The following is a 25,982-nucleotide window of genomic DNA, read 5'->3' as shown; positions in this document are numbered from 1 at the left end:
GAGCATACCCACACACATCATATGCAAACACTTTCCACCTGTTTGTGAATGCTTAATTAAGAAATATTAATTGCTCCATCTGACTTCCATTGTCACCAAGCTTGAGTTTGAGTTTGAGTTTAATGTATTGTCACGTTTTCCAAGGTACTGTGAAAATGTTTTGTTGCAAGCTAGCCAGTCAGTGGATAGACAATACATGATTACAATCAAATAATCAACAGTGTACAGATACAAGGTAAAGGGAATAACGTGAATAACGTTTAGTGCAAGATGATGTCCAGTAAAGTCCGATCAAAGGTAGTCCGTGAGTCTCCAATGAGGTAGATAGTCACTCAGGACTGCTCCCTTGTTGTTCGTAGGATGGTTCAGTTGCCTGATATCAGCTGGGAAGAAACTGCCCCTCAATCTGGAGGTGTGCGTTTTCACACTTCTGTACCTTGTACCTTGTAGGAGAAGCAACCCTGGTGAGTCATTTCATTTGCACCTTAAGGAGTAAAAGGTATCCTCGCCCATTGTGCGCTCTCATTAACTTTATAGCTCCAAGCCCATCTGATTCCGATATCCTCTTGTGGCTCTGAGGGTTAATTAACAGAGAAACAGCCTTCCATTTATTCAAAGTCTTTCTTAACCTCTTGATTTTGCAAAGCATTCTTTTTTTGAAGTATGGTCACTGATGTAATTTAAGAACTGAACCATAGCACTAACGACTAGCGAGCGAGCCATCCTGAGTTATTATCTACCTCATTGGAGACCCTTGGACTATCTTTGATCAGACTTTACCTTGCACTAAACACTATTCACATTATTCCCTTTATTCTATATCTGTACACTGTGGACGGCTCGATTGTAATCGTGAATGGTCTTTCTGCTGACTGATTAGCACACAACAAAAGCTCTTCACTGTACCTCGGACAATGAACTAAACTCAAGCTTGAAATGTGGCAGCTAATTGCATGCACAGCAAGATCCCGCATTCAACGCTGTGAAAGTGGGGAGATTTTTAATTTTCAGTGATAATTATCAAAGGATAAACATTTACCAGAATCCATAGAGATTGTTTTGCCCGTTTTGTTTTTACGTTGTTAAAATTCATCATAAAATGCCACTCTTGGTAAAGAAAAACCTTCAAAGATTTTTCACTGAACCATGCCCTGTTCCTTTACAACCAGGGCCCAAAGAATATTTTCAGACAACTTCATTTTTTGTGCTTTCGTCTGTGGTGTTTAAATATTGTTTTTCGAAAGAAGACGTGTGAATCAGGATGAAATAAAATCTGCAGAGTTTGGCTTCTTTCGCGAGAAAAAAGATGTTTAAGAAATGACCTAATTACAATGGGGAAAGTATATGAAAAAATAGATATATAGAAAATCATACTGATTTGGTGGAATCTAAAGCTGGTGTCATAAATGGACGAATGAATTCCAGAGAAATCAGGAGGCAATTTAGTTTTAGTTTTAGTTTTAGAGATGTGGCATGGAAACAGATCCTTTGACCCACTGAGTCCGATCCGACCAGCGATCCCCATACACCAATTCCATCCTACACCCTAGAGGCAATTTACAGAAGCCAATTATGCCTTTGAAATGGAGGGTGAAACCGGAGCGCACGGAGAAAACCCACATGGTCACAGGGAGAACATACAAACTACATACAGACAGCACCCATGGTCAGGATCGAACCCGGGTCCCTGGCACTGTGAGGCAGCAACTCTCCCGCTGCTCCACCGTATTGACGCGCAAAAAGATCAGCAGAAGAAAACCCTGAATACGGCAAAAAGGTCACCTGGAGAATACCCACGCGGTCCCAGGGAGAACGTACAAACGCCACACCGACAGTACCAGTGGTCAGGATCAAATCCGGGTCTCTGGGGCTGTGGGGCAGCAACTCCACCACTGTGCCTTTGAAATTCTTAAGCTAGATAATATTCTGAATATTTAACTCACTCTCACAGGGTCTTTCTGAGGTAAATAATCGCAGTTATGTTTGGAGGGAAAACTGGGAAAAAGCCATGAGACAAAAAAAAGGAACAGCAGGATATGTTAATAGGTTGAAATAAAGTGCAATTGAGGAGGTGGGGTGTGAACTGTGAGCAGCTAGGCATGGATTAGTTGCCTGAAGGGCCTGTTCACTGGATGCATAATGTTTTACATTACTGAATTAATTTCCATTGGTCTCGACTCGTGATACAGAGAGCAGGTGCTCAAATCTCACTCTAACAAACAATGTATTTAAATAAATCTCGTATCATTAACAGTTACTATGATTGTCATAAATTACCATCTAGTTACTTCACATCGTACATTCCTCCCCCACTCCTGTCCTTTTACCTATATCCTGTCCCCTTCTATCTATCTCCCCTTCCCCCCTCTGTACCCTTCAAATTATATCTTTTCCTCTGGCTTTACAGATCACTGCTCTTTTCTCCTTATCAAAATGGTGGCACGGTGGCACAGTGGTAGAGGTGTTGCCTTACAGTGCCAGAGACCCAGGTTCAATCCTGACTACAGGTGCTATCCCTATTGAGTTTGTATGTTTCTTCCTGTGACTGCGTGGGTTTTCTCTGGGTGCTCTGGTTTCGTACCACAGTCCAAAAGGTTTCCGACTGTCCACCCAATCTATCCATCTCATAATTTTAGATAGTTTAATCAGGTCCCCTCTCAACCTCTGGCACTCCAGGGAACACAATACAAGCCTGTGCAACCGCTCCTTGTGGCTAGTACATCCTGATCCAGGCAGCATTCTGGTAAGCTTCTTCTGCACCCTCTTTAAAGCCTCCACATCCTTCGTGTGATGGGACCACCAGAACTGCAAACAATTTTCCAAATGCTGCCTGAGTTGTAAGCTCTGCCTTACAGAACTGCAAATTGATTTCCTGACACTTATTGTGAATGTAGACACAAAAATGCTGGAGTAACTCAGCGGGACAGCAAGTATCTCTGGATAGAAGGAATGGGTGATGTTTCGGGTCGAGACCCTTCTTCAGAGTGAAGATGACCCAGTCTGAAGAAGGGTCTCCAACCGAAATATTACCCATTCCTCCTTTCCAGAGATGCTGCCTGCCGGATTGAATTACTCCAGCATTTTTTGTCTATCTTCAGTGTAAACCAGCATCTGCAGTTCCTTCTTACAACACCTCTTATACTGAATGCCCTGACCAATGAAGGAAAGCAATAGACAATAGACAATAGACAATAGGTGCAGGAGTAGGCCATTCAGCCCTTCGAGCCAGCACCGCCATTCAATGTGATCATGGCTGATCACTCTCAATCAGTACCCCGTTCCTGCCTTCTCCCCATACCCCCTCACTCCGCTATCCTTAAGAGCTCTATCCAGCTCTCTCTTGAAAGCATCCAACGAACTGGCCTCCACTGCCTTCTGAGGCAGAGAATTCCACACCTTCACCACTCTCTGACTGAAAGCATACCAAAAGCCTTCTGTGGAGGGAAGAACTGATTTAAATTACAGATGCTTAACATCACAGCAGAACTGAAAAGATCTGACAGAAACTGAGATGGAATGTGTGCCAGAATTAACCATTTCTGCTGTAAGGATATCTTTGTTCCCATTGTAATAATGGAATAAAGTGAATTTCTTTCTGATGAGCATTTAAACGACTGGGAGAAAAATTATTATTTTTGGTTTATTATTTGCGCTTTATCATGCAAATCACTGGAGTGGTTGCTGAGTTTATTTCTGATTTAGAACGGCAGGAATACAACTTCCAATCTGAGCTGGTTACTTAGGTATCAAGTGAAATCAATCGAGAGTGGTTCAAGCCAGCTATATGTGGGAGTGGAACACGGCAGAAAACCAAAACATAACTTGTCAAATGCTGTCAAACTCACTGAGGGAGAACTCAGAGACATGGAGAATAGAAATGCATTTACACGGCACTGCGTAATCTTCTCTTCTGCCAATATTGTGCTCTGCATGTGGTCCATTATCAGGGGGAAATTCTCCACGTAAGAATAGAACTTACATTTATATTGTGTCTCTCACAATCTCAGTAATGCCACACATACGTTGAAAGGATTACCATAGTCCCAATCTCCAGTAAACATCATCTATCACATCATTTGTGGCGGCACAGTGGCGCAGAGGTAGAGTTGCTGCCTTACAACGCTGGAGACCTGGGTGTGATCCTAACTATGGGGGGTGCACCGTACGGAGTTTGTACGTTCTCCCTGCGACCACATGGGTTTCCTCCGGGTGCTCCGGTTTCCATCACACACTCCTAAGACGCAGAGGTTTTGTAGGTTAATTAGCTTCTGTAAATTATCCATTGTGTGTAGGATAGTGCTGGTGTATGGTGTGATCGCTGGTAATATTGGTCTCCTAATCTGAGGAAAGACATTCTTGCCTTAGAGGGAGTACAGAGAATGTTCACCAGATTGATCCCTGGGATGGCAGGACTTTCATATGAAGAAAGACTGGATAGACTAGGCTTGTACTCGCTGGAATTTAGAAGACTGAGGGGGGATCTTATTGAAACATATACAATTCTTAAGGGGTTGGAGAGGCTAGATGCGGGAAGATTGTTCTCGATGTTGGGGGAGTCCAGAACCAGGGGGTCACAGCTTAAGGATAAGGGGGAAATCTTTTAGGACCGAGATGAGAAAACATTTCTTCACACAGAGAGTGGTGAGTCTGTGGAATTCTCTGCCACAGAAGGTAGTTGAGGCCAGTTCATTGGCTATATTTAAGATAGAGTTAGATGTGGCCCTTGTGGCTAAAGGGATCAGGGGGTATGGAGAGAAGGCAGGTACAGGTTACTGAGCTGGATGATCAGCCATGATCATATTGAATGGCGGTGCAGACTCGAAGGGCCGAATGGCCTACTCCTGCACCTATTTTCTATGTTCTATGTTTCTATGTAAGCATGGACTCAGTCACATAACCATGATTTACTTTCTTTGGTACAGAGAAACATTGTACTTGTATGTTCTTTATCCTCTATCTATACTTTCCACCTTTCATTGAGCAAAACACAACGTGCTGGTGGGACCCAGATGGCCATGCAGCATCTATGGAGGACATGGGCAGGTGACATTTTGGGTTGGTGCATTGAGTATAGAACATAGTACAGTACAGGAATGGGCCCTTAGGCCCACTGTGTTTATGCCAAACATGATGCCATGTTAAATATCTCATCTGCCTGTATGTGATCCATATCCCTCTAGCTACAAGCACCTGTAGTCATATCCCTCTATTCCCTGCACCTCCAAGTGCCTATCTAAAAGACTCTTAAACACCACTATTGTATCTGCCTTCACCACCAACCATGGCAATGCGTTCCAGGTCCCCACTATCCTCTGTAAAAAACTTGCCCCACACATCTCTATTAAACATTCCCCTCCCATCTTATTACTATGCCTTCTCGTGTTGGAAATTTCCACACTGGGAAAACGGATCTGATTGTCTACCCTCATAATTTTATATACTTCTATCAAGACATTCCACAGAAAACAATCCAAGACTATCCAACCTCTCCCTCTAATCCAGGCAACATGCTGGTAAACCTCCTATATACCCTCTGCAAGCATCCACATCTTTCAGTTCAGTTTAGAGATACAGCACGGAACCAGGCCCACCAAGTCCCCGGTGACCAGCGATCCCCGCACACTAACACTATCCTACACACATTAGGAACAATTTACAGTTATACCAAGCCAATTAGCTTACAAACCTGTACATCTTAGGAGCGTGGGAGGAAACCGGTGCTCCCGAAGTAAACCCACTCAGGTCACAGGGAGAATGTACAAACTCTGTGCAGACAAGCACCTGTAGTCAGTATCGAACCCGGGTCTCTGGTGCTGCAAGGCATCAGCTTTACCGCTGCCCCACTGTGCCACCCATTTCCTATGAGGGGGCGATCAGAACTGCATGCAATACTGCAAATGCGGACTAACCAAAGTCCTAGAGAAGAAGAGCAAAGTAAACCCTTGCATTTCCTCCATTCATTGCCTGTTTGGTCACTCAAACAGAAGCAGGATTTCACAATCTAATAGGTTGGCCAGACTTCAATTCCCAATGGTTTTCCAAACCCAAAATCTTGCCCGTCCATTCCCTCTACAGATGCTGTCATACAGCATGGAAACAGGCCCTTCATCTTTCCTATAACACGGTGGCCAAAACTGAACACTGTGCTCTAACTGTGGCCTCACCAACATCTTATACAACTGCAACACGACCTCCCAACTTCTATACACAAAGCATTTTTGTGTTTTGTTGAAAGGGTAGAAAGTATGAACAGAGGATGGCAGACACATGAAGGTAATGTTCCCTGCAACGAATATTAAAAAACAAAAATAATCACCATATCCATGTGATAGACAATGTTTATTGGTGCTTGGAATTGAGGCACATATCAATGTAGGTGGGTTATCACTGAGACTTCCCAATCCATGTAAGCTGGATATAATCTGTCCAGTCCAAAGTGATTTTTGTAGGATTCCGAGCAAGACTCTGTGTGTTTTTTTTAGCATGGCCCAACTAATACAGCCTCGCCTCGTAATTATGGATCTCTTTATAACGTATTTCTGGTGTAGCGCATGTAATCTGTTGTAACCCAGGCATCCGTTCATATCGGGAACAAAGCACAGAGTTCATTGTTTCACTGCTTCTTTCATTTACATGAAATGTTTAAAGCATTATGTGTTTTTTGACCTTTCCTATTTATTGTGTGTCTTGTTTAAGTCTGTTGAGTCTTAAGAATGATCCCGACCCGAAATGTCACCCATCCTTTCTCTCCAGAGATGTTGCCTGACCCGCTGAGTGACTCCAATGCTTTGTTTCTGACTTGTTTATATTTATTGGCTGTTTTTCCACAATAGCTGAGGTTGGAGGAGGTGCAAGTAAAACTCTGCCCCACTTTCCGCTGAAGGCTTACGCCTTGGCTGACATGATTTCCTGGTTTGCAAAATATTTAAACTCCTCATCCCATTCCCACACTGACGTTTCTGTTCTGGGCCTCCTCTATTGTCAGAGTGAGACCACATGCACATTGGAGGAGCAGCACCTCATACTTCGCTTGGGCAGCTTACAACCCAGAGGTGTGAACGTGGATCTCTCTAATTTCAAGTAACTCCTGCAAACCCTCACCTAACCTTCTCTCCCCCCTCCCCCGCCTTAGTCATCCTACCAGTTCCATTGTTCGCATCCCTCTCATTATCACACCTTCCCCAACCAACAATGGACCATTATGGGCTCCACCCTTCCTGAGGCCATCTGTTGCCAGCCCTAATTTGTTCTGGCCTTTTCTGACCTCCAGTTTACCCCCCACCCCCCCCCCCCCCCCCCCGCCACCTCCCCACCACATCTACTTTCAGTCTAAAGAAGGGTTCCGACCCAAAACGTCACCCATTCTTTTTCTCCGGTGATGTTGCCTGACCACCTGTTACATTTTGTGTCTGTCACATACTCTTGCAGTCTGGAATGGGCCAGTCGGCAAAATTCGCTGAAAAATGTCTCGCTGTGTACAGAGTACAGAATATAGTTCTCAGCATCGTAGCACATTGTAGTGTTTAGATGATACAGTTAAGGCTACTGTTTATTGCCTATTCCTTAATCCCTTTAAGATGTGGTGAGTCCTTCGTTTCAGCCTGTGAGGTGAAGTTGGGTTATGAGTTCCTGGATTTGGACCGAGCCAAGGTGGAATAAATGAATGAATGAATGAATGAATGAATGAATGAATGAATGAATGAATGAATGAATGAATAAATAAGTTTATTGGCCAAGTATGTGCATATACAAGGAATGTGTCTTGGTGCTCCGCTCACAAATGACAACACAAACATACAGTTAACAATTAAGAATAAAGCATAAACACATCAAAACAATAAGGATACACCATTATGGTCTAAACATGTGGGTGAAAATAAACCAGAGCAAAAAAGAGACTACAGACTTTGGTTATTGAGTAAAACTATCACTCGTGGGAAAAAAGCTGTTTTTATGTCTGGCTGTGCCTGCTTTGACAGTCCGGAGTCACCTTCCAGAGGGAAGTGCTTCGAAGAGTTTGTGGCCAGGGTGAGAGGGGTCAGAGATGATCTTGTCCGCTCGCTTCCTTGCCCTTGTAGTGTACAGTTCGTCAATGGGGGTAAGGTTGCACCCAACAATCTTCTCAGCTGTGCGAACGATCCGTTGCAGCCTCCGGATGTCGTGCATGGTGGCTGAGCCAAACGAGAGCATGATGGAGAAGGTGAGGACGGACTCAATGATAGCAGTATAGAATTGGACCATCATTGCCTGTGGCAGATTGTGTTTCCTCAGTTGCCGCAGGAAGTACATCCTCTGTTGGGCCTTTTTGACTGTGGAGTCGATGGTGGCCCCCCATTTAAGGTCCCTGCAGATGATGGTTCCAAGGAAATTAAATGACTCCACAGATGTGACTATGGTGTTGTTGATGGTGAGTGGGGGGAGGGGGATCTCTTCGAAGGATGATAGGAGCCCAAGCTACGATGATGTTAACTTACAGAAGACGTCAGCGTGTATGATGACACAGTGGCACAGCAGTAGAGCTGCTGCCTTACACCACCAGAGACCCGGGTACGATCCTCACTACGAGTGCTGTCTGTACGGAGTTTGCACATTCTCTCTGCGACCGCGAGGGGGTTTTCTCCGGATGCTCTGGTTTCCTCCCACAATCCAAAGACGTGCCGGTTAATTGGCTTGGGTAAAATTGTAAATTGTCCCCAGTGTGTGGGACAATGCTGGCACATGGAGTGATTGATGGTCGGCATGGACTCGGTGGGCTGAAGGGACTGTTTCCACTCTGTGTATCTCTAAAGTTTCTGAAGAGGAACAGAACTGCAATGACTGCGCATATTTAAATTCTCATGAGAGGCACTTCAGACCAGCCTGTCAGATTGAAAGAAAATCTCAGCTGAGTTGATATGAGCATGGTAGAGATGTATGTGAGTTACGGTGTAATGGCAGATATCAATTTCAAGCCATTTGTATATAGCTACATGCAAACTGAACTGGAAGGTGAGTGAAATGCAAAGCTTTCATAGAGTCATAGATTCACACAGTGTGGCAACCATCCCTTCGGTCTAACTTGCCCCATCTACACTGGTCCCACCTGCCTGCGTTTGGCCCATATTCCTCTGAAACTATCCTTTCCATGCATCTGCCTTCATGTTTATTAAACGTTGTGGTAATCCCTGCCTCAACTACCTCCTCTGGCAGATCGTTCCATACACCCACTACCCTTTCTGTGAAAATGTTATCCCTCAGGTTGCTATTAATTCTTTCCCACCTCACCTTAAAAATATGTCCTCTGGTTCCCCATTCCCCTGCTCTGGGCAAGAGACTGGGCGTCTACCCGATCTATTCCTCTCATGATTTTGTACACCTCCATAAGATCACCCCCTCATCCTCCTGCGCTTCAAGAAACGGTTTTGGGCTGAACATAACATAGGCAAGTGGAACTAACTTAGATGGGACATTTTTGGCATGGGAAAGTTGGGCTGAAGGGGTTGTTTCTGTGCTGCATGACTCCAGGACTCTATGACCCCTGTATTTCCTTGACTTCTTCATAAGTTCATCAGTTATAGGAGCTGAATTAGGCCATTAGGCCCATCGAGTCTACTCCGCCATTCAATCATGGCTGATTTATCTCTCTTTCCCTCCCAACCCCATTCTCCTGCCTTTTCCCCATAACCCCTGACAACCATACTATTCAAGAACCTATCAATCTGTGCCTTAAAAATATCCACTGACTTGGCCTCCACAGCGGCCTCTGGTAATGAATTCCACAGATTCACCACCTTTTGACTAAAGAAATCCCTCCTCATCTCCTTTCTAAAGGTATGTTCTTTTATTCTGAGGCTGTGGCCTCTAGTCCTAGACTCTCCCAGTAGTGGAAACATCCTCTCGCCATCCACTCTATCCAGGCCTTTCACTGTTCGGTAAGTTTCAATGAGGTCCCCTCTCATCCATCTAATCTTCTATAAGGAAGGGTGGGAGGAAGCTTATTTTGTGTGCCATTTTAAGTACGGTGCAGTTAGATTAAATGACTTATTTTTGTGCAATGTATATAAATACTATATATTTCATGCAGGTACACTTTCATAAATCCATGACAATAACCTATGAAATGGGGCTACCAACATTTTATATTTAATTAAAGATAAATATTGGCAGTGCACAGAGTGTAATTTTTTCCTGTTAAATGGTGCTTTGTGAGCACAAAAAGAGGCATGATCCGTTCTCCAACTGATGCATTGGTTGTTGTGCGTGTTAACAATAGCTGTGAAGGACAAACTCACAATTAGGCGGATTGTTATCATTATTTTCCTGCCTTATAAAGAGTTTCAAATTAATCCGCATTCTTTGCTGCCATTTCGCTGAATTTTGAAATGAGAAGACAAGTAATTAAAAATATATATTTAAGCTCCCAGTCCAATACTACCTTCCTCATAAACATTTAGCGAAATGAGACTCTAAGCCAATATATCGCTTTCCATGAGGTTATGAATTCTAATGAATCTTGTTTTGTCATTCCACTTGGCCCACCGGGTCCATGCCAACCCGTGATCACCCCGTACACCGGCACTATTTCACACCCCAGGAACAATTTACAATTTACTGAAGCCAATTAACCTACAAACCTGCAAGTCTTTGGAGTGTGGGAGGAAACGGGAGCACCCAGAGAAAACCCACGTGGTCACAGGGAGAACATACAAAAACTCCATGCAGACAGCTCCCATAGTCAGGATTGAACCCGGGTCCCTGGCACTGTAAGGCTGCAACTCTACCACTGTGCCACTGTGTCACCCATGCACAACTGTGCCACCATGCTGAGCTATCTGACCTATTCCCACTTACCTGCACGCCCCAAATCGGCCCTTAACTTTCCTATCCATTTGCCTATCCAAGTGTATTTCAAATATAGTGATCATACCCACCTGCACCAATTCTGCAGCTTATTCCACATTTCTGCCACACCCTGTGTGGAAAAGTTAACCTTTAAATCTTTTCTCTCTCATCTTCAATCTATGCCCTTTAGTTTTGGCCTCCACTACCCCCACAAAAATGACTGTGACTATTCAACTTATCTACAGCTGCCATGATGTTATATATCTTGGGACAAAGCCTCCTCCCTCGTTTGCTGCTGTGATCTCCGTTAACAACAGACAGGCCAAAGAGGCACTGAAGACCAGCACCACGGACAGTGGCTGTCTACTGCTGTTCAGAACCCTGGACAGCACTCAAGTCTGAGGAGCACTTATTATCATCTGCACATTCTCTGTAACAGTAACACCACGTGCTGCTTTCTGTTTATGTTCTCCTTTGTGGTGCCTGATATACTAATGCATGGTACGAATTTCTTGAATAGCATGCAAAACTAAGTTGCTCACTGTATCTCGGTGCACGCGACATTAATAAACCAATACTCAATCAATTGGGACGGCACAGTGGCGCAGTGGTAGAGTTGCTGCCTACCAGCACCAGAAACCCAGGTTCAATCCTGACTATGGCTGCTGTCTGTGTGGAGTTTGTACGTTCCCCCCGTGGCCATATGGGTTTTCTCCGGGTGCTACGGTTTCCTCCCACACTCCAAAGACGTACAGGTTTGTAAGTTAATTGACTTCTATAAATTGTGCGCGTGTACGGGGTGATCGCCGATTGGCGCAGGTTCAGTAGGCTGAAAGGCCTGATTCCATGTTCTATCTCTAAGTCTCAAATCTAATACCCAATATACATAATGCCCCGTTGTGTGTACTGTGCCAATTCATATTCTGGAAGTTTGCTTTCTTATCAGTTCTTGAAACAATGTTACGGCAATTTATTAAAACTAATGGTCAGGGAAAGATGGTTCTATTGTCTCTCAACTTAGTGTGAAAGTAGGATATTGTCAAACCTTAACTTGAAATAGCTCCCAACAGTGCACTACGAGTACCTCAGAACAGAGTAAAGACTGCCTGCATACAAAAAAAAATCTCTGTAAATCCTTTTTATGAAAGAGAAACACCAGTAACTGAAATGAAAGAATTCCACTTTTCACATGAGATTGTTTCCATCCAATCTGCTGTACAAAAGCACTGCAATATTTTTTGAAATATTATTTAAGGTCTGCCACTTTCTTTGCACATAATCCTTTAGTCACACCAGTACAGTAGAAATCCCATATACAGTATTGCTGTGAAACACTGAAAGACCACTTGTAAACATTTATTTCGGGCAGGCTCGTTCCAATATGTCAGTATTTCATTATCATTCCTTTCAGTTCCATGTCTAGAGCCTTGCTTCTCCAAACTACCAGATCAAGCGTCGAGAGTCACTGAGTCATATGGCACGGAATACAAGTCCTCCGGCCAACTTGTCTGTACCGACCAAGATGCCCCATCTTCGCTCACCCCACCTTCTCATGTTTGGCCCATATCCCTCGAAACTTGTCCAAGTGCCTTATAAACATTCACATGATGTCCAGCGATTCCAAGCTGTCCAAGAATTCCCTGGCCAGTTCTCAAATTTTCCTGGAAGACATTGCACTTCTAAAAATTTGGAAGTTAGATGTCTTACAAATCTGATTGATTTTTTTTCGAAGAAATAACTGGAATGTTTGATGAGGGCAAAGCTGTAGACAATGTCTGTATGGACTTTAGCAAGGCATTTGATAACATTGTGCAATGGTAGGCTACTCTGCAAGGTTAGATCACATTGAATCCAGCGATAGCTAGCCGACTGGATGGAGAATTGGCTTCATTGAAGGAAGCAGATAGTGATGGTGGAGGGTTGTTTATCAGTCTGGAGACCAGTGACCTCAGACCTGAGGTGGTGCCTCAGAGATAGGTGCTGCACCCATTGCTGATTGTGGTTTATATCAACGATTTTGATGACAATGTAGAAGGCTTGATTAATAGGTTTGCAGATGACACTATGTGGGTGGTATTGTAGAAATGCGAAGATGGTTGTCAAGAAATACAGCAGGATCTTGATCAGTTGGGCAAGTGGGCTGAGGAATGGTTCATGGAGTTTAATGCAGATAAGAGTGAGGTGTTGCATTTTTGGAAGTTAAAGCAGGGCAGGGGCTTCACAGTGTATGACAGAACTCAGGGGAGTGTTGGAGAGCAGAGGTATCTAGGAATACAGGTAGATAAGTCATTGAAAGTGGTATCATAGGTAATTGAGGTAGTCAAAAAGGCTTTTGGTACTTTGACCTTCATCAGTCTGGGTACTGAGTTTAGAAAATGTTATCTCATATCATATCATCATATATATACAGCCGGAAACAGGCCTTTTCGGCCCACCATGTCCGTGCCGCCCAGTGATCCCCGTACATTAACACTATCCTACACCCACTAGGGACAATTTATTATTATTTTTATTTTTTTTTATTTTTTTTTTTTTTATTTTTTTACATTTACCCAGCCAATTAACCTACATACCTGTACGTCTTTGGAGTGTGGGAGGAAACCGAAGATCTCGGAGAAAACTCACGCAGATCACGGGGAGAACGTACAAACTCCTTACAGTGCAGCACCCGTAGTCAGGATCGAACCTGAGTCTCCGGCGCTGCATTCGCTGTAAAGCTGCAACTCTACCGCTGCGCTACCGTGCAAAACATTGGTGAGGTGTCATTTGGTGTACTGCGTTCAGTTTTGGTCACCTGCTATAGGAACGGTTTTATTCAGCTATAAATAATGCAGAACAGATTTACAAGGATGTTGCCAGAACTTGAGGGACTGAGCTATATGGAGAGGTTGTGCAGGCTAGGACTTTATTCCTTGGAGTGCAAGAGGCTAAGGGATGAAGTGTAGAAGGGAGGTGTATAGAGGTGTATAAAACCATCAGGAGAATAGACAGGGTGAATGCACAAAGTCTTTTACTCAGTGTGAGAGAATCAAGAACCATAGGACATGGGTATAAGGTGAGAGGGGAAAGATTTAATAGGAACCTAACGAGTACCGATTTCACACAAGAGGGTGGTGGGTATATAGAACAAGCTTGCAGAGGAAGTAGTTGACACATGTACTATGTCATAAGGTTATAAGGCCATTAGGAATAGGAGTAGAATCAGATCATTCAGCCCAACAAGTCCACTCCGCCATTCAATCATAGCTGATCTATCTTTCCCTCCTAACCCCATTCTCCTGCCTTCTCCCCATAATCTCTGACATCTATCTATCTCTGCCTTAAAAATATCCACTGACTTGGCCTCTGCAGCCTTCTGTTGCAAAGATTTCCACAGGTTCACCACCCTCTGATAAAATAAATTTCTCATCTCCTTCCTAAAAGAACGTCCTTTAATTTTGAGGCTATGACCTCTAGTCCTAGACTCTCCCACTAGTGGAAACATTCTCTCTACATCCACTCTATCCAAGCCTTTCACTATTCTGTATGTTTCAATGAGGTCCCCCCCTCATTCTTCTAAACTCTAGCGAGTACAGGCCCAGTGCCCACAAACGCTCATCATAGGTTAACTCATTCCTGGCATCATTCTTGTATACCTTCTCTGGATAGGAAAGGGTTAGAAGGATATGGACCAAATGTGGGTGTGCATGACTAGTACAGATAAGGCATCTTGGTCAGTGAGGGAAAGTTGGATGAAGAGCCTGACTCCATGCTTGATGATTCTATGACTCTATGACTCTGACTTTAAGATAAATACTAGAATTTGAGATTCTCTCCCAATACATTAATATCCATTCCCACTCTTCTTGATCGCAATAAGGTGTACATGGCACTATATATATGAATGAAGCATACTTATTCATACCATTATTAGTTTAGTTTAGAGATACAGCAGGGAAACATGCCGTATGGCCCACCAGCAATCATCCATGCACTAGTTCTATCCCACACACCAGGGACAATTAACCTATACAACTGCACGTCTTGGCAAAGTGGGAGGAAACCGGAGCACTGGGAGAAAACCCATGGTCAAAGGGAAAATGTACAAACTCCATACAGACAGCGCCCATAGTCAGGATCAAAACCTCGTCCTGGTGCAATAAGGCAGCAACTCTACCATTGTGCCACTTTGCCTCCTGATATAACCTCCAAATTGTGATTTAGAGTGGTGCTACAATAATAATAATGCAATGGGCAATTCTAACAGCCCAATAATGATATGTTTTCCCTTGATGTGAGTTTAATCCTTTGCTTTGCCTTTACTACCAGATTTTCTTCCCTTTACAAAGTCCAATGGAGCCAAAAGAACTCCCAGCTCTTATGGAAAACCTGCCTTCTGCTTCTAGGCTTGATTGCAGCTGACAGCAGATCAGAATACTCCATACAAATGAATGGAAGGCATTGGACTCTCGGGAGAAAGATAAGGAGAGTTTATGGACATTGGCAGATTTCTGAAGTACATTTCCAATGTAAAAAAAACACAGTGACCAATTTAATCCCAGAGACACCAATATAACAAGCAGATAATCTTTTTATTTTTGAGAAATGTTAGTTGAGGGACAGAATATGGTTAGCTCCCCTGATTGCTTTCAAAACTATGTGATGGGGTCTGTTACATGTAGGATTTTGAGAAAGCCCCGTGGCTGAAAGACAGCAACATTTGCACCATTTAGTTTCGTTTAGTTCCAAGGTAAAGCACAGAAGCAGGCCATTCAGCCCAAGAGTCCATGCTGACCATCGTCCACCCATTCATACTAGTTCTCTATTATCCCACTTTCTCATCGACTCCCTACATACTAGGAGCAATTTTACAAGGGCCAATTAACCCACAAACACGGACATCTTCAAGATGTAGGAGGAAATGGCGGCGCTGCCCTAGCAGCTGCGGCTTACCTGCGGTCCATTTGTCTTTGTGTTTTTGTTGTTTTTTTGTCTTAATTGTAGTTGTGATGTGGTGTTTTTGTGTTTGTGTACTGTGTGTGTATGTGGGGGGGAGGGGGGGGACTGTAAAATTGTAAATATGTGTCCCTTCCGAACGGAGACCCGACCTTTGTTTTCTGGGTGTTGTCTCCGTTCCTGCTGCGGCCTACCATCGGCCCAATTCCTGGAGCTGGCGGCCTCCAGGGCTTTGGTTCGCAGAGCCCGCGGATCGGACTTACCATCACCGGAGCCGGCCGTCTTCGGAGGCTGCGGGAGCAGCTGCGACTCGCCTTAGGCTCGGGCCGCGTGGATGCCGACATCGGGAGCTCCGGCAGCGGCAGCGTGTTCGCCCGCCCCGGATCGCGGGGCTTGGGTCGAGGACATTTCACCGTCCGGCGCGGCCTAAGATATGCCGCGGGATATTTCTCTGCTGGGCGGGGGCTTCAATGTCGGGAGCCACGACCGCCCCGACGTGCAGCAACAGCGGCAGCAGCAGCGTGTTCGCCCGCCCCGGATCGGACTTATCATCGGCGGAGCCGGCCGTCTTCGGAGGCTGCGGGAGCGGCTGCGACTCGCCTTGGGCTTGGCCCGCTGTGGACCGTCCGGTGCGGCCTGCAACCACAACAACCTGACTGCGGGCGAGGACAGCAGGAGAAGGGAAAGACATTGTGGCCTTCCATCACAGTGAGGAGAGGACTGGAGGAGACTCACTGTGATGGATGTTTCTTTGATGGATGTTTCTTTTTTGTGTGTTTTTGCGGTTGGGTAATTTGAATGCCTATTTAATGCTTTTATTGTTGGACTGTGTTTTTGGGGGTTTTGGGGTTGTGTAATTTGAATGCCTATTTAATGCTTTTATTGTTGGACTGTGTTTTGGTTTTTTTTTGGGGTTGTGTAATTTTAATGCTTATTTAATGCTTTTATTGTTGGACTGTGGGTGACTGAATTTCGTCCAATATTGGATGACAAATAAAGCTATCTTGAATCTTGAAACCGGAGTACCGGGGGGAAATCCACATGTTCACAGGGGGAACGTGCAAACTCCAATACTCCCCACTATACACCAGAGGATCAGCCAAGAGGAGCCTCAGTAAGTGAGGGTGTTACCACAAGAGCCGCAGCTAATTGTGAAATGTGTGGGGAGGAACTGCAGATGCTGGTTTACACCAAAGATAGACACAAAATGCTGGAGTAACTCAGCGGGTCAGGCAGCGTCTCTGGAGAAAAGGATTAGGTGATAAACTGGAGGCGAGAAAAGGCCAGAACAAATCAGGGCCAGCGACAGATGACCTCAGGAGGGGTGGAGCCCATAATGGCCCATTGTACACGGATGACAGAGTGGCACAGCTGTAGAGCTATGGAAATCGATCAATTCCCCTCCTGGGATATATAAAGTTTTATCGTATTATATCGTATCGAGTCGCTGCCTCACAGTTCCAGTGACGCTGTTTCAATTCTGACCTCCAGTGCTGTCTATGTGGAGTTTACATGTTCTCCCTGTAACCGCATGGGTTCCCTCTGGTATGCCAGCTTCCTCCCATTCTTCAAAGATGGTAAATGACTTGACCATTGTAAATTACTCTGAGCGTGTACATGACAGGTGTTGTCTGCATGGAGTTTTACCCGTTCTCCCTATGACCGTGTGGCGTCCCTCCGGGTGCTCCGGTTCCCTCCAACATCCCAAAGATATGCCGGTTTGTGGGTTGATTGGCTTCTGTAAGTTGCCCCTGGTGGGCAGGGAGTTGATGAGAAGAGCTGGTGCGATTGGGTGATCGATGGTTGCCGTGGACTCAGTGGGCTGAATGACCTGTTTCCATGCTGTATCTCTAAACTATTCTTGCTATTGAGGGTGTGCAGCGTAGGTTTACTAGGTTAATTCCCGGAATGGCGGGACTGTCGTATGTTGAAAGACTGGAGCGACTAGGCTTGTATACACTGGAATTTAGAAGGATGAGAAGGGATCTTATCGAAACATATAAGATTAATAAGGGGTTGGACACGCTAGAGGCAGGAAACATGTTCCCAATGTTGGGGGAGTCCAGAACCAGGAGCCACAGTTTAAGAATAAGGGGTAGGCCATTTAGAACGGAGATGAGGAAAAACTTTTTCAGTCAGAGAGTTGTAAATCTGTGGAATTCACTGAATGCATTCAAGAGAGAGCTAGATAGAGCTCTTAAGGATAGCAGAGTCAGGGGGTATGGGGAGAAGGCAGGAACGGGGTACTGATTGAGAATGGTCAGCTATGATCACATTGAATGGCGGTGCTGGCTCGAAGGGCCGAATGGCTTACTCCTACACCTATTGTCTATTGTCTATTGTCTCATCATTCACTCTCCCACCTGCCACCATTTTCTCATCAGAGTCCGATGAGGTTGTGGATACAATGAACTGCAGATGCAGGTTTAATTTTTTAAAAGACTCAAAGTGTTGGAGCATCTCTGGAGAACATGGATATGTGATGTTTCGGGTCGGGACCCTCCTTCAGAGTTCTTCAGACCCTACAATACCCACACAAACACACTATACTGCCCAACACCACCCTGCATTGTCCACACTTCCTATATTGGCACATAGTCTGAAGAAGGGTCCCAACCCAAAGGATCACCTTTCCCTGTTTGGGCATAGCTGTAAGGTGAGAGGTGGAAAGTCTAATGGAGACGTGTGGGGCATGTTTTTACACAGGGAACAGTGGGTGGGGGACTGGAACGCACTGCCAGGGGTGGTGGTGGAGGCAGATACCATAGTGGCGTTTAAGAGGCTTTTAGATAGGCACATGGAAGTGCGGGAAATGGAAGAATATGGATGCAGGCAGATGACATTGGTTTAATGGCATCATGTTTGGCACAGATTGTGGGCCGAAGGGGGCCGTTCCTGTGCTGCACTGTTCAGTGTTCTCTGTTCTGACCCGCTGAGTTACTCCGGCACTTTCTGACTTTTTCTGTCGAGAGTGTGTTTGGCACGAACTCAGAACAGTGCCGCAAAGGAAAGTGGAGAGGAACCCTTGTGGAAAAATGACCAGAAATGCAGCAAAGTAAAAATAATCTTCTGCGTAACTCAAAAGCTCGAAATTCCTCTGCAGCCATTCCATTTAAAATATTTCATAGGTCCCAAGCTATTTCTAATTAACACCACAAAATTGTACATGCAAAACCTCTCTACAACTAAACCGCTGCAAAAAACATCATTCACGGAGGCAATTAAGTTTATGTATTACCACCTCAGGATGTAATATTTTACTGTAAACAGCTCTGAAATCATTTGTAGTATTACATATTTTGTTTTTTTTCCCAAAGAGCAGTGTTAATTAGAGATTGGTAATTTAAATGTCAACATAACCTCTTCCCAATGTAACGACAGGGGTGTAAATAAGGTGGCATGGTGTTGAAGCTCAAAAGTTGGATACACGGTTTCATGAGAGCAGGAACAGGCCGTTCAGCCCTTCAAACCTGCCCTGCCATGCAACATGATCATGGGGGATATGCCCAAGGCCTCACCTCCCTTCCCTGTCAGTTTCCCGTGTCCCTGAATTACCCGTGGTTTGAAAATCCTACCTCCTTTCTAACTAGTCTTAGGATCGGTTAGGGATTATTGTGGGCAGTTTTGGGCCCCAGATCTGAGGAAGGATGTGCTGGCATTGGAAAAGGTTTGGAGACAGTCAGAGAAGGCTTTGCAGGAGGTTTATGAGAATGATCCCAGGAATGATTGGGTCAACATATGCTGAGCGTATGATGGCATTGGGCCTGTACTCGCTGGAGTTTAAAAGGGTGGAGGGGGACCTCATTGAAACTTACCGAATAGTGAAAGGCCTGGGATAGAGTGGACATGGAGAGGACGTTTCATTAGTGGGTGAGACTAGGGCCAGAGGCAATTGTCTCAGAATTAAAAGAGATGAGAGGGTGAGTCAGAGGGTGGTGAAACTGTGGTAGTCATTGTCACGGATGCCTGTGCAGGCCAAGTCATTAGGTATTTTGGAAATGGAGATTGACCAGTACTTGATTAGTAAGGCCGTCAAAGGCTACGGGAAGAAGGCAGGAGAATGTGATTGAGTGGAAAAAAATAGATTAGCCATAATTGAATGGTGGAGTAAACTCGATGGGCCGCAGGAGTAGACCTGAAGCCTCTTCTCGGATGCTGATTGTGAGCATGGTTCTTGTTGAGCGCATGTATTGCTCATGGTCTTTTACGTTCCTAGGTCTACGGCCTTATTATCCGTCAATGAGTCTTCTTCCGCCCCCACTCTCGCAGACTCTAGGGGTATTCTTTCTTTAATTCTGTTCGTAGCCATAAGTGGGTGTCTCCAAAATACTGAATAGTATTGGATCCTGCTGACATGGGTAGCTAGCCCATGCCTGCCCCAGGTGGGGTCTATTTCCTCCTGTCAGCTGTCTCTCCAGCAGTCACAAGGTCTTTCCCTTGTTGTCAGCCATTCTATTCACGGCAGTCACTGGATGATTCCAGGGTAAATGTTTCCAAATACACAGGACATGATGTTAGAAATCCAAAGTGCCAAATGTCAAATTGCTCCCGGTGGTGATGGGAGGCTTATGCACTCACCTATGCTCCTCCGATGTTGAGGATAAATAATTCCAGATATGTACCATTTCTGTAAGAAGACACATCTGTGCATTTTTGTTTGAGATGAATACGCCTTAATCCTGTAACTATGTGATACTTTTATCTATACAAAGGAGATGAGGACAAGTTTTTTGAGTCAGAAGGTGGTGAATATGTGGAATTCATTTCCAGAAATGGTTGTGGAAGCCCAGTATTTGGGAATTTTAAAGGCAGAGATTGACAGGTTCTTGATAGGTAAGAGTGTCAAAGGTTCTGGGGAGAAGGCAAGAGAATTGGATTGAGAGGGAAAGGTTGGACAGCCATGATTGGTGGAGTAGTCCATGGGCAATTGATTAACATCTGCTCCGAAGACTGATGAACATGTGAATTTTAATCCATAAACTTGGCGACATAAACCCATTTAAATAAAATGGTCAAAACTAAAATAAATATAAATCACCCCATATGTTTTTCCAATTAAGAGACATGAAATTATTAACTTTCTTTGGTCTTTTTAATTGAATGTTCAGCCAAATCAAGCCCCTGACACGGGTTGAAAATCACATAAAAGATTTACATCAGGATTACATTTTTATTATCTGGATATCCCAAAGTGTTTTACAGCTAATAAAATACTTTTGAAGGGATGTTATAACATGATTCCTGATCCAAGTTCTGCCATGCCAAGAAATTAATAAGCAGAGAAAAGAAAAGATTCAACGTTTACTTTAGAATTTAGCGATGCAGCTTGGGCGGTTGGGCGGTTGGGCGGTCACGCGCCAGCTGCCCACTGGTTCGCGCAGCCCCGCCAACAAATCGCAACGCTGCGCCCCTCAGTGGGATGCCGATTTCAAGCATTTAGCCTGCAAGTATTTAGTGCGGGGCCCTCAAAAGTGCGGGGCCCGTAGCAAATGCTACTTTTGCTACTATGTTAATCCGGCACTGGCCCTCGTCTGCTCAAGAACTCGAGGCTGTGCATCAAGTGAACATAGAAACTCAACAATAAAGTTAAGAGGTGTATGTCGCCTCAGAAACCACTCACCCACCTATTCCATATAAAACACATTTGGGCCCCATATCAGAGGAAGGATGTGCTGGCCCTGGAGAGGGTCTAGAGGAGGTTTAGAAGAATTATCCCAGGAATGAAGGGGCGAACTTATGATGAGTGTTTAACGGCACTGGGCCTGTACTCGCTGGAGTTTAGAAGAATGTGGGGGGACCTCATTGAAATGAACAGAAGAGTAAAAGGCTTGGATAGAGTGGGTGTGGAGTGGATGTTTCCACTAGTGGGAGAGTTTAGGACTGGAGGTCATAGCCTCAGAATTATAGGCTGTTCCTTTGGGAAGGAGATGAAAAGGGATTTCTTTAGTCAGAGGGGTGGTGAATCTGTGGAATTCTTTGGTTGTGGAGAGAGATCAGCCATGATTGAATGGCCGAATTTATGACCTTATGACAAAGTGCTGGTGTAACTCCATTTAGTTTATTATTGTAACGTGTACCGAGATACAGTGGAAATCCTTTGGCCTTTATGATTGCAGTTCCAAAATATTCAAGGTGCTTGCTCAGATGCACCGGAGAAAGCATATTATCGGGATGCTTCACAGCCTGGTTCAGAAACAGCTCCATCCAAGACCGCAATAAATTGTAGAGAGTTGTGAACACAGCCCAGACCATCACACAAACCAACCTCCCTTCCATTGACTCGATTTACACTTCACCCCCGGTCACTCCCTCTTCTCCCCTCTCCCATCAGCTAAGAGGTACAGATGTATGTAAACGCACACCTCCAGGTTCAGGGACAGTTTCTTCCTAGCTGTTACCAGGCAACTGAACCAGCCTGCCAACAACTAGAGAGCATTCTGAGCATCTGAGCAAGCACCTTGAATATTTTGAGAATGATCAGCCATGATCATATTGAATGGTGGTGCTGGCTCGAAGGGTCGAATGGCCTACTCCTGCACCTATTGTCTATTGTCTATTGTCTATTCCTGATCTCCCAACTTCCTCATTGAAGAGCCTGAGACTATCTTTAATTGGACTTTACTGGACATTATCTTTCACTCCCCATAACCCCCTTGTTCAATGTCCTTTTGTTTAAATCTGCACTTGCAGTTCCTTGCTTTGTGTATTAAGAGAATATGAATGAGTTTCGGCTGAGCAGTGTTCTTTTGTGTCTAAACCAGCGCCTGCAGTTCTTCATTGATTACTGTGTATCACCGAGATCTTTTATCGCAGAGATAACCGTACCATTGCTATTTTCTCAACTGGAATGGTTGCTGGGTATTTCTGATCCTTCTGGTGATGTCTGTAACATTAATCTTTCACTAAACATTATTCCCTTTATCATGTATCTGTGCATTGCGGATGACTGGATTGTAATCATGTATTGTCTTTCCAATGACTGGTTGGCAAGCAACAAAAACTTTTCACTGTACCTCGCTCGGTACGTGACAATAAACTAAACTAAACCAAACTGGACTTTACCTTGCATTAAACGTTATTCTCTTTATCCTATTTCTGTACAGGCTTGATTCTAATCATTGGTAGTCTGTTCACTGACTGGCAAGCATGTAACAAAAACATTTTCATCGTGCCTCCATACACATAACAATAATAAAATAAACAAAACTAATCTAAACATATCTTGTGCGAATGGACGGATGACATGTAGGGTCAGGAATTTTCTTTCGTCTGATGCAAATTCCACAGCAAATTATTTTCTTTTATTCCCTCGAAGTGAGCCGGCTTAGAATTTAAAAACAAAGTTGTTTCAAGAATTTCAAAGGTATTTATTCACAAAATGCTGGAGTAACCCAGCAGGTCAGGCACCATCTCAGGAGAGAAGGAATGGGTGACGTTTCGGGTCGAAACCCTTCTTCAGACTGATGTCAGGGGGCGGGGCAAAGGAAGGATATAGGTGGAGACAGGAAGATATTCAAGAATTTGAAAGCATTTTTTAGACATAATTCATTGTAATACTTGCTCAGTGTGTTTTGTGGCTGTATTGGCTGATAAGGCTGAAAGAAGGAGATTTAATAGTAACGGCCATGTGGGAATCAAAGAAATGTTTGAAAATGAAAATGAAATAAAAATGTTGGGAAAAATAGCACAGGAGTGGGGATCAAATGGAAAGTTATTTCCTGGAATTGGGAGAGGTACAAATGGTTGAATAACTTCTCCTCAACCTCCTCAATGTATGCCTACTTTGAGGACGTTATCTTCCTCTCTCTGATGGGAGTTCTGTCAAACCCTCCCTCACTGCTCCCTCTGTGTGACTTTTGCTGCACTCCTCTCTCCCAGCTTTCTTCTCCCTGCACCCCCCTCCCCACCTCTCCCACCCCCCCACCCACCATCCCCCGCCCAGAATCAATCTGACCTGAAACATCCATGTTCTCCAGAGATGCCGCCTGACCCGTTGAGTTGTCCCAGCACTCCTTCAGTCCAAGTCATAAGTTCATGAGTTCTAGGAGCAGAATAAGCACAACTGCGCACGTCCAGGTCATGGGTCATTCGGGATAAACATTCTGGCCAGCTGAGCTACTGTGTGTGTACGGACCTGCGTATTCATTTCAATGAGATTTATAAATAAATGTATCCGTCAAACATGTCAACAGTAGGCTACAGCGTACTGCGGGCTGCACAAATCCACAGTTGTGTCTATTTAAATTATTGACTCAATACAGCACCAGCCTTGAAAACGCAAGCATGCCTGGAACGAACCTGCCAATGATCAAATCCCTGGCATTAGCACGAGTCACAGCCATTCAAATTCGATATTGATTTACACGAATTTCAAGTTGAGTGGCCAACCAATTTGAGACGGTCCTTACATTCCTATCTAAACAACCTCCCTGGATCGAAGGAAACGAGGAGAATGTGCTGTGGAAAGTTCTTTCCACAAAAGCTGGAAAGTTCAGATTGGGTTCGAACAGGCTGGTTAAACTTTCGAGGTGGGTTGGCTTAAATAAAGATGCTGTTGTTTTAACCTCTGGGGTTGGTTCCAGTCTGTCAGGGGCACACAGTTGGGAGCCGGGTCCGGGTGACCGGGCCGTGATAATTATGGGAACTTGCAGCCATTTGAACCGCAGCCAAACCAGAGGCTTCACTCTGGAGTGGGTCGCAGCCCCCCAGCTGACGGGACCTGTTCTCGCTCTCTTTGAAGGAGGTGCCGCCCAGCCCAGCGAGTGCCCAAACGCGGAGCCAACCCGTAATATGAGTGGCAGCATTTTCTCAGTCAGACTTTGTCGACAGTTGGGGTGGAGGATCTGGGAGAGAAAGAGAGCCGGCGATGCCACAAAGACGGAACAGTTTAATAACGACCCATTAAAATCTGCCCTTCAGCCACTCGGCAACCTGGGCTGACAGCCCTCTCCCTAGCTCGCTGCGTGACCGATCCTAACTCAGAGCCTCCACAAAACCTTTGGGCTTCAGGTAACACCTGCACAAAGAGCCTCTGCTAACAAGGGCTGGTGAACTGTGCTGGGCGAGATGGCTGGGGAAACACACCACAACCACTGCAAACTTGGAACAGCACAGACTCCACTCAATCTATCCAATACTAAAGGGCAGGCATTTCGCAGTTAAATGTCTCATATCGGATTGGCGGCTCCTTCACAGGGCCAACCCTGTACTCAGTTTTCCTCGGAGATGAATCTTTGCCTTAACGGTACATTCACACCGCCTGTAGGTAAAGTATCAGCCCACATCACACTGATACAGTCACTGCCTGCCTCAGATTAAACATATTTTTACACATAAATTATGAATAAAGATAAGAAAATGTTTCAAACACAAGTAATATTTTCTTATTCCAGTAGCAAACTCATTAAGGATTAAATGAAAATAATAACTTCTTTAACTTTTTGAATATCTCATAATTGCAGATTAATGAACTGAAGTAGAACTGGGACTGTGTAAGTAGTGTGTGAACATCAGAACAAGAAAGGAAGCTATTGACTTGACAGAATTCTAGACTAATTCCTTGGTAGAATAGTTAACAATTTATACACAATTTAAACAGCGTGCGTTCACTTTTTTGTAATCCTGAATGACCTTTGACAAATCCCATGATTCCTTGCATTTATCGAGATACCGATCTCGCTTATTAGGCCATTCGGCCCATCAAGACTACTCCGCCATTCAATCATGGCTGATCTACCTTTCCCTCTCAACCCCATTCTCCTACCTCCTCCCCATAACCCCTGACCACCCTTACTAATCAAGGATCTCTCAACCCCTTTGTCCAATGTTCTTTTGTTTAAATCTGCACCTGCAGATTGGGAGGAGTTGGCTGCGCCTAACGGCTGCGGCTCTCTGGCAGTCTGTTGTCTTTTTTTCTTTTTTTTTGTTTGTGTCGGTGTTGGGATGGTTTTTGTTTCTGTTTTTGGCTGTGTATGTGTGGTGGGGGTGTGTGGTGGGGGCGGGGGGAAACCTTTATTTTATTAGGTCTCTTCCCCGGGGCGCGGCTCGGCTGCGGGCCTTAACATTGCCGGCGCAGCTCGGCTGCGGGACGTTTCAGTGCCCGGTGCGGCTCGGCTGCGGGCCTTAACATTGCCGGCGCAGCTCGGCTGCGGGACGTTTCAGTGCCCGGTGCGGCTCGGCTGCGGGCCTTAACATTGCCGGCGCAGCTCGGCCGCGGGACGTTTCAG

This window comes from Rhinoraja longicauda, chromosome 14 (genome assembly GCF_053455715.1).
Source record: "Rhinoraja longicauda isolate Sanriku21f chromosome 14, sRhiLon1.1, whole genome shotgun sequence".
Taxonomy (NCBI): Eukaryota; Metazoa; Chordata; class Chondrichthyes; order Rajiformes; family Arhynchobatidae; genus Rhinoraja; species Rhinoraja longicauda.
The sequence above is the reverse complement of the archived record's forward strand: the minus strand, read 5'-3'. Positions refer to the sequence as shown.